The sequence below is a fragment of the Dendropsophus ebraccatus genome, chromosome 15 (assembly GCF_027789765.1).
Source record: "Dendropsophus ebraccatus isolate aDenEbr1 chromosome 15, aDenEbr1.pat, whole genome shotgun sequence".
In the NCBI taxonomy this organism is placed as follows: domain Eukaryota; kingdom Metazoa; phylum Chordata; class Amphibia; order Anura; family Hylidae; genus Dendropsophus; species Dendropsophus ebraccatus.
In genome coordinates this window covers 44,434,927-44,451,815 of record NC_091468.1, presented here as the reverse complement: position 1 = coordinate 44,451,815, position 16,889 = coordinate 44,434,927, and positions in this window count along the sequence as shown.

Sequence of the window (16,889 nt, the reverse complement as noted above, 5' to 3'; positions counted from 1 at the left end):
TAATGTCACGTGCGCTGCAAAAAATATATTCTTTATGCTTGTAAAATATATATTTTTTATATTGCCCTTGTCAGTAATAGGCCAAAATTAGACCAATAGACCAGCTCCAAAAATGGTGACCATTGTTTAACATCTAAATCCCAGGACCACTGCTTCCTAATCCTAGTCACCGCGCGTTCTCTAACTTGTCACTAATTTCTGTCAAAATTATATTTATTTGACAGTGCAGGATAAATCAGGATTATGCTCACAGCCAAAAAAGTAATTTACTGGAAAATATGTGTTTGCAGCTGAGATGTTATTTTAAACATGATTTAAGCTGTGGCAATTGAAGAATATGAAAAGGTAACCTTAAATAAAAGTGCACACTGATTCGGGGATAAGGCGGTTTAAGAATTTTTCCAAATTTCAATTTTAACTGACATTTGCAATGGCTTTATTTTGCCTGAACGCCGGACGGATGTTATCTCCTGTACTTTAAATTAAAAGAAATTAATGGGCTTAAAAGTGAATATATACTGATTATTTTCTTGTTTACCGGGAACATTCATTAGAATTTTGGGAATGTGAAGTCTTAAAGGTAAAATTGTCACATGCACCGGATCGGGTTATATGCTAATTAAAGATTTTAAACAAGATGTTAGCATCTGGTAAATGTTAGGAAACTGGTATGTACAGCATTGTGGGACTTCTGATTTTATAGTTAGGGTATGTTTACCATGGCACATTTATTTAATAAACGGCTGTGACCGTTAAATACATCAAAATTGGGTTTTGTAGAAATGTAAAAACAACCCTGTTCACACTGTTCACAAAGGATTTTTATTCATAGAAAATTCTTACAGAAAGATTTAAAAATCATTTAAAAAAAAATGCATAATAAGTCTGATTCTGCGATATAATGAACACATTCTTGGAATTTTTTTTTTGAAGAGTTTAAAAAAAAAATGCCAAAACTGTTGAAAAATTATCAAAAAGTTGTCCCACAACAAAGCAAACTGTAATAGGGTCCTGTCAATAGAAAAATATTACAGTTTTTTTTTTGCAGTGACACAAAAACAAGTGTTTTTTTTATATTCATAAATTTGCCATAATCGTACCACTCTTTATGCTATAAAAAATCAAATGATCTAAAAACAAAACCCAGAATTACTGCTGACAGTTATAAACCTCCACAATAATAAAAGACTGAAGCAATGTCATGCATACATACACACATGCACACACTCACACATAGAAACTATAGAAATTAGTACTTTTGTAATATGGAGATGAAAAAAGAACAGTAAAAAAACAAACAAATTGAGGGTTCTCGGTCTCTGCCATAGAAATAAATGGAAGTTACAAGAACAGCATTAGGCTATGTTCACAAAACGTATATTTTTGTGAAATCATCATTACGAAAATATATGCTACTTCTCCGTCTATGGGATCCCGGCCGAGGATTTACACATAGTATACGCTCCAGGCGGGATCCCTAGCAGCGCCGCAAACAACTGACATGTCAGTTTTCTGCGCCCGCTATTCATTGAATAGCGGCCGTAGAAAACCATGTCAGTGCACACTGTGGAGCGAGCGGCTCTGGCCACTCGCTCCATAGTGTGCAGAGGAGAGTTCTGATGCAGGCGTGCGGATGGCCCGCATCAGAACTGTGCGGCCATAAAGATCATCTGGATGAACTTTTCATAGACTGGCCTTTCCTTGACCCGGCTGGGTAATGGAACGGCCAGTCTCTCACAACGTTTGAACATAGCCTAATACTGTAAGCTAAGGGTCAAATTAGACGGCCGGATCACTATAGTAAACGAGCCGATCTGCTAGATTGGCGCTCTTCTACTGAGCCTATTACCCAGCTCGATTATCGCGCACTGAAGTTGCACTAGAGCGAAGGGAACACCGAAGAGCATAAAGAGGTAATGTATGAACTTTATTATTTACAGATTCATCAGTTGTGTATTGCTATTACACATAGTGATGTGTGCACAGCGGCCGTGATTTTAGGTCTGATGGTAATCGGCTGATCGTTGTCTTTATTACACGGAGCGATGATCTTCTAAATCAGCCTGATTCGGCAGGTTATTGCTCTGTGTAATAGAGCTCTACAACTGCACTGGAGTTGGGATCAGTATCTTGTAGACATTTTTTTAAAAAAGCAGTCAGCAGTCTGGCACATATACTTACCAATGCTCGATGTCCAACGGCGCAGCTTCAGTCCGGTGCTACAGAGCTGTTAAAATTTCAGTCTCCAATACATCTATATAAGATTTCTCTCTTAGAGATGCATTGGAGACCCCCTACTTCCGGCCTTCAACAGCCCTGGAGTAAGAAGAGGGGTTAGAAGAGCGGTGATGCCACTGCCCGCGGGATTTGAAGGGCACCAATGGCCCAGACTGAAGCCACACTGCGGGACACCAATCATCATTGGTAAGTATATGCACCAGCCTGCTGCCAGGGGACCCAAAAAAAATTATGCTGACTGCTTCTTTAATATTCTGTGGATGTGCCGGAAAGGATAAGATTCTGGAAGTTATGTAAAGAGTGTAGCTCTTGGGGTTACCCTAAGTTTGCAACTTCCAATTATTTCAATGTGAGTTTTGCAAAGTGCATAAGACAGCTGACTTGGCTGTTCCCGATACCCAACCATCTCTGTCAGCAAATAGTCTGGAGAAGAACAACATTCTTTTGCCTTCATGGGATTTTTTTAAAAAAAGATTTAGCTTCTTTTACTGACCATGTTTATACATGGGTCGAACAAAAATCTGTCCTGTTGTATTTGGGCTGTAATATTTGCATGCAGGTAACCATTGCATTCAGGCTGTAACATCCGCATGCAGCAATTGTATTATACTTACTAAGCCACACATCCTGAACAGGTTTTGTTAAAATATCTAGGAATATGCTCTAAAATTATACCTTGAAATGTGGACTGGAAGTCACTTAATTTGCAATGGATTATTTATTCTGCCCAGGATCCTGATGAAATTACTAATTTGCATAGAAAAATAATGTAAGGAAATGAGTCATGTTTGAAATGTGAGTTCATTGTATTGTCTCAGAAATGATTGACTGGAATATTAATTTGTTCATTGAGAGCTCATGCAGCCTTGGCGTTTTATGCCATATACTATATGACAGGGAATTACTTTTTTCTGGTGTTGCCTTTTATTTAGTTTTTTCTTACAACACTGCATTCCGGAAGCCATAACTTTTAAAAAAACTTTTTTTCTGTTGCTGAGACCAATTGGGTGCTTGTTTTTTGCAGGCTAAATTATATTTTTAATGGAAAAATTAAGGGGATTATACATTATTTTGTATAAAAATTTTCTGTGTATATTGTTTATTGTACTTCTTGTTCTCTCTGATCTTTTGCCTGTACTTCCGACGATTTCTCTTGCCTGACAATTTTGTACCTTGCCACCCTCTTGTGCTCTATCTTGTGCACTTTTCTAGTGTAGGGTTTGTCGCCCAGTTGTCATTTTATGCAAGATGCAAGATCGGCAATTAGGCAGGTACAGATGCTGTGGGTAAGATCACTGCTCACTCCTTATCACCTGATAAGGACCTACTACTTTTTGTAATGCTGCCGGACAAGACTCACCAACGATGCAGCCAACTGCTTTGGATTTACAGAGGCAGCTTGTCTCCACCTGCTATTGCAATCTGCCAATCCAATGCCACCTGCACCTATTTAAACCAGCTCCACCCCCTGTTTTCTGCCTGAGCGTTATTGCAATTGTGCATACTAAGTGAAGGTACATTTCTGTGATCCTGCTGATTTTCTGTGTATTCTGATTAGACGTGATTGCTGGAAGGTCCACAGGCTCCATTATAATTGTGTCAATTGCAACATTACCATTGAGAACGAAGATGAAGGGGCAGAAGCACTAAGCAGTACTGGTTCTAGCAATCATCAGGGGTCTCAGCACTGATAAAAACTTCTGACACATGGCTATAACATGTAAGAAGTTTGTTCTAATGACAGGTACGCTTTAATAGATGTTGGTCCCACGGCTGAAATGTTAACCTCATGGGTCTCTTCTCCAATTCCCATACACCACAATATAGATACATTACAATTAAGTGGTGCGGTAGAGATGGTCAGTAGAGAGGGTCATGCTCGTTGAATTACAGAATTTGAGCACCCAATAGGGTAGTGGGCACTGAATGTGGGGGCACTGAGAGGCGTAGTGGCTTCCCTGTGTTTCACCTCCCTATCAATAGAGCCTGTGGTGTTTTACCCCTTCTCCCTAAATAGGAGGGGTCTGTGTGGCCAATGGAAGAATACCCTAATTCAACCTTTTAGTTTATATATTCCTTTATGTTTCCTGGTTCCCTTTCCCCTCCGGGATCTGGAAGCGAGTTGCCCACCGTTTTTGGCTTAATCCAAGATTTTTTTTTTCATGTTGTGTTTTATATTGTCCTGTATTATTGTGCACTACTTTGTTGCAACTGTTACAGCTGGTCTAAGTAAATATGTGAGTGAGTTCAGTAGGCTGGGAAGGCAGGTTTACACACCGGGAAACTGCAAACCTCAATCCTTTCCTTCTCCAGTTGTTAATAGCGCTGCATGCTGAGTTGTTTGTGAACGTTAACAGTTTAAAACGCTATGGATGACCACTATGTCTCATGTCTTCATTTCTTGGGCTGGTCAGAATAAGGGTTTTTATTGGTATTGTGCCTTGGCCTGCAATCATGAAAAATGTGTTCACATAAGGTCTTATGATTCCCTATCGATGTCCTTTCCTAAACTAGCCAATTTTTTGAGAATTTCAGAGTTTTGCTAATGTGCCTTAATATTGTTAGGTTTTTTAGCCTGTCCTATAATAACATGAAGAAACAATGCTTAATAGAATTAATTGGATTGTGAGATGATAGAACTTTGTAACAAACACAGGGCTACTTCATCCCTGCTGTTTAATCAGACCTTCTGAATGCGACAATAGTTCCCATGTTTATAATTAACATTTTTCCATTTTACAAGCACTCTATCGCTCACTGGTCCCTTAACAGCACAATGCCGTTGTCATTTGCACTGAATATCACTCATATTCCCAAGGATATAAGAAAAGTTGATGGTGGCATTCAGCGCAAACTGTGCAAAACAAACAACCTTGATCTCTGAACACTACTAATTCAGCCTCATGCACAAAAAAATAATAACAAAAGTAATTACGAAGTTTATAGTAGGCTATGGATGCCTATGAAACAATATATGATTTACTGCTAAGAAAAAGTAAATATATCTATAATGATAATGAACATGTCAGATGTAATATAGAATAATAATATAGAAAAATAATCCTTGATTGAGTCAATGGATACAATTATTAAATAATCTATTTATCTATGTCTCACAATGAATGTCATGTCCATTTTAGCCAGAATCCTGGTCCGCACTGATGAGGGGCAACAACCCGAAAGAACTGCATGTGGATGGATACCTGGCCTTGGTTTTTCCCTTGTCATTACATTGACTTATAGGGCCACTTAATATTGTGGTTTTGATGGTTTCCTTACAGGAGCCCCCCCTTGACTGGGTCCTTCCCGGAGGGATATCTGGCTAGTCCTGTGTTTTCAGACTCTTTAATGAGGTTCCTCGGGCTCTTCTTTTGCATATTCATGTTTCCCAGGGGGCAATGCACCTAAGATTTCCCTGCATTGAGTGCTTTCACTAGCAGACAGCAGTGTTATCGTTTGGCTGGTCTCCCTGAGAGCAGCGATCTGTTTCTCTTATGTCCACTTTATGCCATGTCTATTGCCGTTGCCTTTTTCATTTTTTTTTTTTATCGCTCAGCTTGGTTATTCTGTAAAAGCTTTTGCTCTGCTTTCTAGGTACTGTATTTTCCGGCATACTTAGAAGCCTTAACGATGACTTCTTAAAGTGACTCTGTACCCACAATCTGCTCCCCCCCAAAACCGCTTGTACCTTCAATAGCTGCTATTAATCCAAGATCTGTCCTGGGGTCCGTTCGGCAGGCGATGCAGTTATTGTCCTAAAAAACAACTTTTAAACTTGCAGCCCTGTGCCAAATGGCCGTGGCCTAGAATGACTATACATTAGGCTAGCACAACCTCCTCCCTGCCCTCTTCATCATTAGGAATGCTTCAGGAAGATTTTCTCCTATTCATCACCTGTGTGAGCACGGCACATGGGCTGAATCGTTAAGGCACCTGTGTAGTTTTTACTGCAGAAGAATAGGAAAAATGGTGAAGAGGGCGGAGAGGAGGGACGGAGGGATAGTGCAAAGTTAGGGCGCAGATACTCAAAGCCATAGTCGTTGCGCACAGGGCTGCAAGTTTAAAAGTTGTTTTTTAGGGCAATCACTGCATCACCTGCCAAACGGACCCCAGGACAGATCTTGGATTAAAAGCAGCTATCCAAAGGTGCAATTGGTTTGGGGTGGAAAGATTGTGTGGGTACAGAGTAGCTTTAAAAAACAGCCCTCTTCAGTGGTCAACAGGGGAACTATAGTATTACAAGAGTCACTTTCTCCAGTCATTCCTACTCTGGTCAATAGAGGGTGGACAACCTATGGCTTAAGATGGCCTAGCGGCAGGATTATCCGAATTAATCAATTCAAAAATATGTTCAGCAGCACTAGAAAAAGTACAATATGCGGGTGCACGTCTCACCAAACCGGACCCAGGTTCGTATCGGATATCCAAAGAGAAGATGGAGACCGTACTTCCAAAAGGAATTCACACTTTATTCACACCAGATGCAACATTTCGGCTCAATGTGTAGCCCTCACTGCTTGAGAAAGGCTACACATTGAGCCGAAAAGTTGCATCTGGTGTGAATAAAGTGTGAATTCCTTTTGGAAGTGCGGTCTCCATCTTCTCTTAGGATTATCCGAATGGGACAACTCCCATATGCTGACCATACACACTTTAATTCAAGGAAAATTATCATGAAGGCTTGCCATATTATAAATGAAACCAACATTGTAATCTCTGTGGGAGTGGAAAGTTGGCAGATGCTTAGCATTTTACGGCTATTTATCTTGGGGTAAAACCAAAGGTATCAACCAGGAAAATCAAATATACCCAATTTATTTTACCTCCAAGAATAGATGCCTGAGGTGCGATTATGCCTATAGCCAAAAACAATCTGTTAATAGCAACCTAACGTCAATGAGGCAATGCCAGTTTGGAGGGAACATAGGGACAGCTGCTGAAAATCAAATCCAACTGAAGAAACATTTTGTAACAGTAAAATTCTACATATAATGATTTTGAAATTCCTTATAATATATTTGGTATTACAGACAGGGCTTCATAGCTAGTTAAAAAAAAAATGTTAGCTGCCTTTTCACCAGTTGACTAGCCTTTTAACTTTAAAACAGCAATGTTACAGCGCATCAAAGACGGAATATTTCACAGGTTGAAAATCTCAAGGTAACGTCTGGTTGCGTGATTTTCATTTTTTACCGTGGTCCACATCATCAATTTTAAAACTGAAAAACCTAAGAGTGCAATGCAAAGGAAGGACCTTTACAGAAGGAAGAGACAGAAAGTTATCTCATGGGGTTATAATAAAGAACAATATTTTCAACAGATTTTTGCCCCAGGCAAAGAATGACAGGGACCTTTTGAATAATTCCAACAACAGAGCCTATTGTGATTAAAAAGAGGAAAAATTTAATTGAAAGCAAGGTTAACTCTCACTAAGAATCTTAATAATACTTCTCTTTGTAACATACTAATTCTCATCTGTTTCGCCAAGTATATGACCTTAAGTGATGTCAGAAGTCTATGAAAACTTAAGGTGAAGCCGGTTGTTTTGCAATTTAAATAAAATTTCCACGAATTCATATTGTCTTCTAATGTGCCTAGGGTGATAAGTAATTTAACCCAATGAGGGGTAAGAAAAAGATTTTGAGGGTGAATGATAAATACATGATTTGGTTGCAAAAGTGGTGTTTCTGGTTTCTGAATGGATGCTATGATGTCTTCTATGCACTGCTCACACCAAAGAGCAGACACTACTCCCCTATATTTCTATAGTACATCCTTAGAAGCAACAGCAGCATGGAGGACATTATACACAATTACTGAGCAATGTAGGTTGTGAATTCAGTACAGAGATGAGAATGCTTACTACAGTATAAGCTGCAGCTTCTATATGTCAACAAAATGATCAAGCAGTATTAAAACTAATAGAGATGAGCAAAGCAGTCGGAAATTCGTTTCGTGAGCTTCACAAAGCTCACGGGGGAGGGGGAGGAGCTAACATCCACAATCACCCCTCCTATCTGCCTACTCTAACTGCCTGCTGCCATCCTTCTCTCTCCTCCACACACAGCCGACTGGCCACCTCCATCACCGAACCGCCTTATATATAGGGGAAGGTGCTAACATCCACAATCAGCCCTCCTATCTGCCCGCTCTGCTCTAATTGCCTGTTGCCATCCTTCTCTCTCCTCCACACACAGCCGACTGGCCACCTCCATTACCGAACCGCCTTATATAGAGGGGGCGGGGGAGGTGCTAACATCACAGAAGGGCCTGCAGCTGATTGGACGGGCACTAGGGATTATGGTTAATCCCTTTCTCCCGCCCATTGATGCTCCAGACAGCATGTGCGGCCGCCATTTTATTTTTTGCGAATTTCCTTAACAAATTGGTTTTGAATTCGCTTCGCTTCGCTTTGCTGAATGAAGCAAATTGACAGCGTTATTCCCAACAAATCTTTGTCTCTCCCCCAATAAAAATCTGGAAGGCTACCTCGCCACCTTGGCTATCCTGGGCTTGCGACAGATATCTGAGGTCTGTGATAAACAATCTCCTAAATGATTACAAAGCTGCCTGATGGTTTATGCGTATAACGTCTGTATACAGTCATATTATTACAGTTAGGTAGTTTCATAGAGGATTTCCTGTTGTTCATAAGATTATGACCTAGATATATACTGTGGGTAATCTTTCTTTACTTCTCCTGTTCTCAGGCCTCTACTACAAGCTCATGCAGTTATTTCACCTATTTTTAATAAAGCTGCTACAATGGGTTTGTACAGGAGCTATTCAAATATCTGGTGTTTGTCAATTACATTGTTCTGCTCTTCCTATTGATTGAAGCTGGGCGCCCTCAGAGAAGGATAGCTGGGGGATTGATGACATTCTTACAATATGCAGAAGGTCCGGTGTCATATAATCTTTATATATAAATCAAATAGATCATTTCTCTGATAGGATGACTGCTTATAGCAAGAGGAATTTATCATTCACCTTTCATAAATGCAGGTGATATTTTTTTCAGTAGTATTAAATAAATGAATAAAAAATAAATAAATAAAGTAAAGTAGGAGCTTACAAAATTTCGCCTGTGCTGGGACATGATGTATGGAAGACCAATAACTTCACAATAAACTTCTAGTTTCTTATGTTACATAGATATAATAATAACAAGTATATAATTTGCATAATTAGAGATTAGCAGATCCGACGAATCAAATTGGGCTTTAAATTCCCGCCCATTTATTAAACTTGTTAATAAAATTTGCAAAAAAAAAAAAAAAAAAGGAGGCCGCACATGCTGTTTGGAGCGTCACTTGGTGGAAAAAAGGCATTAACCATAAACCCTAGCGCCCGTCCAATCAGCTGCAGGCCCCTCTGTGATGTGGGCACCTCACCCTCACCCTTTATATAAGGTGTTTCGGAGGTGGCCGGTCGGTAGTGTGTGGAGGAGAGAGCAGGATGGCAGCAGCCAGTTAGAGCAGAACAGGGAGAGTATAACACAGCAATAGAGAGAGGAGAGGTAGATAGGAGGGTAGATTGTGGGTGATTGTATGTTGTAGCTGTCAACCAAGTGTCCAGTTTACCAAGTAACTGGGTGCCTATAGGAATTCACTGGGACCAGTGAAAATACAGTCCATATTATTCACGCACTGTGCACTGTAAACTCCTATTGAGTTATACCAATTTACTGGGATCAGTAAATGTAGTGTGCGTCTTACATAATCAGTGGTCGCACTTCACTCCTACTGTGTTATACAAATTGGGCTTCATTACTGAACTGAATTTGTGGCCTCTATAATCAGTGGTGGCACTCCACTCCTCTCCTGGGAAAAAAATTACACCGCTGATCCACCAAGGTCCACGGCTGTCCATGGCGGAAATTCAATGATTGACTAGCTGATTGGCATTTTTTTTTTTTAAATGGTGATTTTCCCATTCTCTACACTTTTACAACAACTTGCTTTAACAAATTCTCCCTTCTTTAATAATACCAGTACTGTAGCTACTGTAGTTTTGGCTGTTTTAATTAAATCCGTTAAGATTCGATTTGCAAATCCTACCTAGTTTGACCCAAAATTCGCGAAGCTCCCCAAAAAAATTTGCGGCTGCTTTGCTCATCACATCTCTAATATAAAACGTAAGGGGTTGGGAGTTGCTAGAACAACTGGATGGAACCCTTTGATCCGTAGGAAATTAATTTAATAAATTGGGTTCTGTCCTATGTTTGTACTGAAATGGTCATACGGCTGGTTAGGGCACAACTGTATTTTTTTCTTTTTCTTTTCAGGAAATACAAAACTATCCTGATCATGTAATGGACAGATGTGACCCCTGTCTTCCAATGAGAAAACCATTTACTTTATGAAGCTGTAATAACACATTAAAGGAACCTTTGCCTCACATTTCGCTTTTTTCGTGATTTATTATCCATATCCCATGCTTTTAATTCACATTTATTTCTTAAACGTATGTGAAAAAAACAACAACAACAATATGTCAACTGAACATCTTCCTGTCTAAGGGCCCTATTACACGGATCACAAATCTGTCGATTATTGCTTGGCGTAAAAGAAACAGCGATCAGCTGATAAAACGATCATTGGCTGATTGTTGGTTTATGTTTGAACCTAAAATCGTTGGGCGCCGACGGCACATCACTATTACACATAGCAATGCGTGATCGGCACCAAATGATTTTTGGACTGACGATTGCCCAAACATCTGATACCTTACCTCTTCCTGCTCTCGGTCTTGTCTCCTGTGCTCTGCAGCTTCCCGGTCCTGGCAGCTGCAATGTCTAAGAATCCTGTGAGCTGACAGCCTGCTTAGCCAACCACAGGTTGCGGGGGTCTCATTCTGTGATTGGCTGGCTTACAGGCCGCTCAGATGCTGCTGGGACTGGAAAGCTGCAGAGCAAATGCGACAAGACCGAGGGCGGGAAGAGGTAAGGTATCAGGTGTTTGGGCAATCGTCAGCTGTCAGACCTAAAATCGTCTGGCGCCGATCGCGCATTGCTATGTGCTAGCGATGTCCACGCAGCCCTTGCTGTCCAATTATTGGGCTGTCTAAAAGGTCCAGTAAATGAGCACTGATCTAGCAGATCGACACCCGTTTATTTAAATGATTGGGAAGTAGTCGGCTTGTGTAATTGGACCCTAACAAAGGATTTGTGACCGATAAATGATGGCAGCATAGGGCCACTTGAACAATCCACCAATCGTTTGTGTGACCACACAATTTTCAAGCTTCGTAATAGGTTCTGTAAATGAGTGCTGATCGCTTGAGATTGGCACCCATTTACAGTGTGTTTTGGCCCACCCATCAAACCCTAAGACAATTGACTGTTCACAGTGGAAGAAAACAAAAATCCTGTTACTCATCCCATTTGATTAATACCTGCTCCTTTGGTTGGTCACCAGAAAAACACAGGTACGCAGGAGTTTCACCCCTATGATTTCTATATAATTTAGTTTTTAGTTCCACTAAGGGACTTTATGAAATTACTTTTTGACTCTGATATATTGGAATTTCCATAATGTATATATCATCATAGAGTAGTAAGGGGTTAAACACTCTTTCCAATCATTGCTCAAAAAAATTCTCCTCTTTCATTATTCATCCTCTACATTTCCACTATTCATATGCATTTCGCATTTTAGTTCTTTTGTATAATTTCATCTTTGTATCCTACCCACCTATGTACATATAAAAGTCTGTTTAACCTGATGAACAAATGATAATGTTTGAAATATTACCATTACAAAAACCATCATTAATGTCTTTTGGTGGCAATGAGGAGCGGTCATTGAGGTATCCCTGCGCCTGTTTAGACAAATAGATAATTCTACATAATGGCAGAATCCAGAGCCTATTTCTTGACAAAACACACAGTGCACATTTCAAGATGTAGGATCAAGGATTTGACTTGAATGATGGTGCTAATGTCACAGTAATCCATTTTTAGTATACACAAAGGATGCACTGTTCTATTGTAATTATTGTGTATGAAGTCTAATCGAATTAACAATATAATTAGTTTTACTAAATGAAAAGCAGCCCACTCACTGCATTTGAACTGTAAACTGTACCATAACATATACTCAGTATTGTAGCTAATAAAGCCGTTTCCAGCATAGTCTCTACCTTCAATAAAAATCGCCAAATGTACTTTATCAAGTTCGGGTTTGGATAACCAAAATTCCTAATAATAAATTGAATAAATCACTATATCATAATGTATATAAGTGTAACGGCTCACTATTGGGCAGAACTAGGATCAGTCCCTGTTATAACTAGTTGTTTGGTGCTTGTTGGAAAGGCCTTTTGTGCAGCCTAATGCACTCTGTATAGAGGAAGGGGGGATTGTTCATGCAGTCGCTCATTTCCAGTACAGCTTGCATTATGGGAAGATGCTGCCAATTAACAAGCATTTTAATGTCTGCCTAAATGATGGGATAGAGATTGATTTTTTTGTGATTTTTTTTTGTGATCTGGTGACAGATTTCCTCAGAGCAATGATCGGCGGAATTGAACCCAGTCATCAGCTGGGTATGTATAGTATGTTTGCATACAGAAACATGACAAGATATGCGCTCAAGTCACCTATCAACTCCCAACCCCCGCTTTATATCCCAGTCATTCAATATATACTACTCTGGGAGGGATTCTTTTTAGACCACAGCTGTTGTCCCCTACCTTCACCGTCTATTGCAGAGCAGTTACATGCAGGACATGAAGACCGTCACCTACTGCCAACCCTGATGTTCTTATCTGCAGCTGTCTGTGGCTTGTAAATGTGCTTTCGCCTGCTGCCATCCCTGGTGTCCCCTACCGCCAGATGTAGAGCCACACACAGTACGCTGTCCCTGCTGTGCTGTATGAGTGTGCTGTGATAAGCTCCCCCTGGTGGCTGGAAGCTGCATTACTGTCCCTGCTGTACAAGTGGTCTTCAGACTGTTTAGTAGAAAATAAATGTTCTTCAATAAATGTGAATTCTTCTTCATGGTAAAATAAGACATCCCCTGAAAATAAGACCTAATGTATTTTGGGAGCAAAAATTAATATAAGACACCATCTTATTTTCAGGGAAACAGGATAATACAGTAGAAATGTGGATCTTACATTGCCAGCATTTATATAAATTGCAAGCAATAAGTCCTAGTCTGCTTCTATAATAGTTGACTCATTTTAGTGCATGCGGCATATTTCCTGTAAAATGTTGCCATACCCACTAAGATATTCCTATTAATGGTGCTTAAAGTGTAGCTACAGTTGCAGTGGCAGTTTTTTTTTAAACTATTGTGCAGTGCTGTCCATGGTATTATTTTTCTAATATTTATGTGTTTCCGAGCACCTGTTCATCCCGCTCCCCAGCGTCTTTAACTATGCCTTCTGTTGCTACTCCCTAAAATCGATGAATTTTTTGGGATGGCTTGTCGATAGAGATAGCTTCTTTATTTTCCAGACACTAAACCTGCTACTATTCTCAAATTGGAATGGTCTTTAACTGCTGTTTCTTATATGCACCCTATATAAGGCACCGCAAATAAATACTAGAAGGCATCTACCACCAAAAAATTGATAATTTTTTTTGACTTTTTTCTTCTTTCAAAATATAGTTTAAATCCACTTTTTACGTCGGGCTTACAAATGACTCCGCAGCTCCGGAGCTCAGGGAACTTATGTAGAGGCACATTGCCTCTACATAGATCCTGATCTCACGTAGCCCGTCCGTGCGCAAAATTTTGAAACCTACACCAGCTCAGAGCTGGCATAGGTTTCAGTATCATTTCCCCCCCCCCTGCGTGCTGCCGCACCCCCCCTAACGCCCCCTCCCAGCCCCAATGGCCAAGGTGGCACAGATGGGGCAGATGCGAAAAAAATATTCGTAAAAATACCATTTGCGAATATTTTTACACCAATTTGCCCCATCTGTGCCTAAAAAAGGCATTTACGCCTTTTCATATATGTCCCCCCCCCCCCCCCCCCCCCCCCCCCCCCCCCCGTGTTTTTACCATTGGGTATTACCTATGACAATGCAATAGTACTTAGATATACTCCTAGGTGACCTAACAGTATTATACATGGCTTTTGGACCTCTCAGACCGTTTTATACATGAATTTTAGGGCTATTGGTGAACTTCAAGTTCGGCCAAAAGAATTCTGTCTAAACCAAACTTTTTGCTGAGGTTGGCAAACTAAACTGTTATAAAAACCTCTTATCTGTAGTAAGTAATTATAATATTTGTGTTATAAATAAAATAGCTCTCTGTCTCTTGTCTCTTCCAAATTGTATTGCCCCTTTGGTCTTTAAGTTGTGCGCTCTACACAGATCTACAGGAAATACATTAAAATTCATATGTACAAAATAGGGGTGAAATGGATTTCTCTCTGCATGTAACAAAATCTACAAAACTATATTCCGTAGTCATTCACTGCACGTTCCTACACACCAATCATACAGGTATTTTAACATTACATTAAGGATAGTTTGTTTATCAAATCAAATCCATAACCGCTATATTTTAGACTAAAAATACAAGTATGCATTACTGCAATACATCAAGCAATCTGTACCATTGTCCTGCAAAACAAGAATCAAAGATTCTGTTGTCTTCGACATTACTTTATAATCTACATGACACAGATAGCCTATTGATTTTAGTGGGTACCATGCAAATTTATGTCACTATAAAAGAAGAAAGTTGGCTCTATTGTGACCTATTAGAAGTAACTACCCCGTAAGTCAATGTCTGACCCATAAGAAAACAAGTGGGTACCATATGATGTATTCCAGTGCAGTATTTTAACAACCCACTGCTAAATCAGCACCATCAAGAAGCCTTGAAACACAAGTAAAACATTTTTAGCCAAACCTGCACCTTATCAAAAAGACAGAGGGGCCCAGCTGGTTTTATGGTCTGGCACCTTGTTAATATAGAGCATTGGGTTGGTTGAATGGGTAGAGGTTGGGCTAAAAGACTAGTATTCCTTCTTGTAGAGATTGCCAAGGTTCTGTAGGAAGTTTTAAAGACCAGACAATGCTTCCTAGGAAAAATGTATGCCTGTTAGCTCTCCTCCAGAAGGAACATCTGGCGGGCATCATTGCTACAAAGGAGAAGATTAAAAGACATGGATGAACCATTCCAAGGGTCATGCTGGGGTGTAGAATAATGAGTGGAAGGCCCCTCTTTCCAAGAATGGAGAAGTAAATCTGCCTATACACATTAGATAAGTGTTAGGTGAACTCACTGATTGCAGGAGGAATGGACAACATTCTAATGTACCTGAGGCCTCCTGACCCTCCCCAGTAGCAGATTATGGGATATATGAGAATTGGGCATTTGAATTCCAACTACAAGAGATGAGCAAACTTCAAGTGTGTTCAGGTTTGTCAGAACCCAAACTCTCGACATTATTGGTGGCTGAAGAAGTTGGATTCAGCCCAAAGGCTGCCTGGAAAACATGGATTCAACCAGAGCCTGCATCCAACGTCTTTATTTTCTTTAACATATGCCGACAGTTCTCGACGTTCACTTATCTCTATCAACTGCCCAATAGTTTTGTTCTCAGGGAGATGTTCTGTCACCATTTTGCACATTCGTTTTTCCTAGGGAGCAATGCACCTAGGATTTCACTGCATTTAGCGCTGTAACCAGCAGCTAGCAGTGTTAACTCTGGCTGGTCTCCCTGAGATCAGTGATTTGTTTCCTATATGGCTTTACTAGGCATTGCTTCCACCTAGCCAGAATCCTGCTCCACACTGATGAGGGGCAACACTTCAAAACAGCTGTCTGTGGATGAATACCTTGCTATGTTTGTTCCCTTGTCATTACACTGACTTATAGGGCCACTTAATATGGTGGTTTTGGTTGTTTCCCTACAGGAGCCACCCAAAGGGAGATCTTGCTAGTCCCTGTTTTGAGATTGTTAAATGAGGCTCAATGGACTTTTCTATATTTCGCTGTATTGCGCTGTATTGAGCGCTTTATCCAGTAGACGACAGTGTTATCTTTGGCTGGTCTCCCTGAGATCTTTGGTGCCTGGCAGGTTCTTAACCCTCTCTCTCCACTTAAAACATTGATCAAGCAAACATGTGCATGGATGGCGGTGGAGAGATCAGGAAAGATCTAATGTCTATGGCCCACCATAGAAAGCTGATTTTTACTATGATGCTCCCTCACCTCTATGCTACACCTCATAGATTAATTAATATTATTATAACTTTTCTTGGAAAAAGTATATAATAACTACAGATGAGTGAAGCTTCCTAAATTCTTTCAGGGAACATTTACTGAGAATCAGCCATCAATGTTATCTATATTCAAGACTTGATTCAGATTCCTCCCTACACTTGGTCACGGAGAACCCAATTAATTGAATAAAGAGTGAGATCTATTTAGTATATTGCTGTTTACTGCTTAGTGCACTCACACATTTAAATGTTTGCTAGCCTGAGAACACAATACCTTACACACCTTACACATATATGTAGAGTGTAAGGCATACAGTGTAGGCATTGCCGCTCAATGTACTGGAGCAGCAGTGTCTTTGTCTCTGGTACTGTACCAATTTTTTTTAGCTCCTCCCACCCTATGCGGTGACCACAGATTCTCCAGTCAGTTTTTTCAGCACCTGCCCTATAAGAGGAC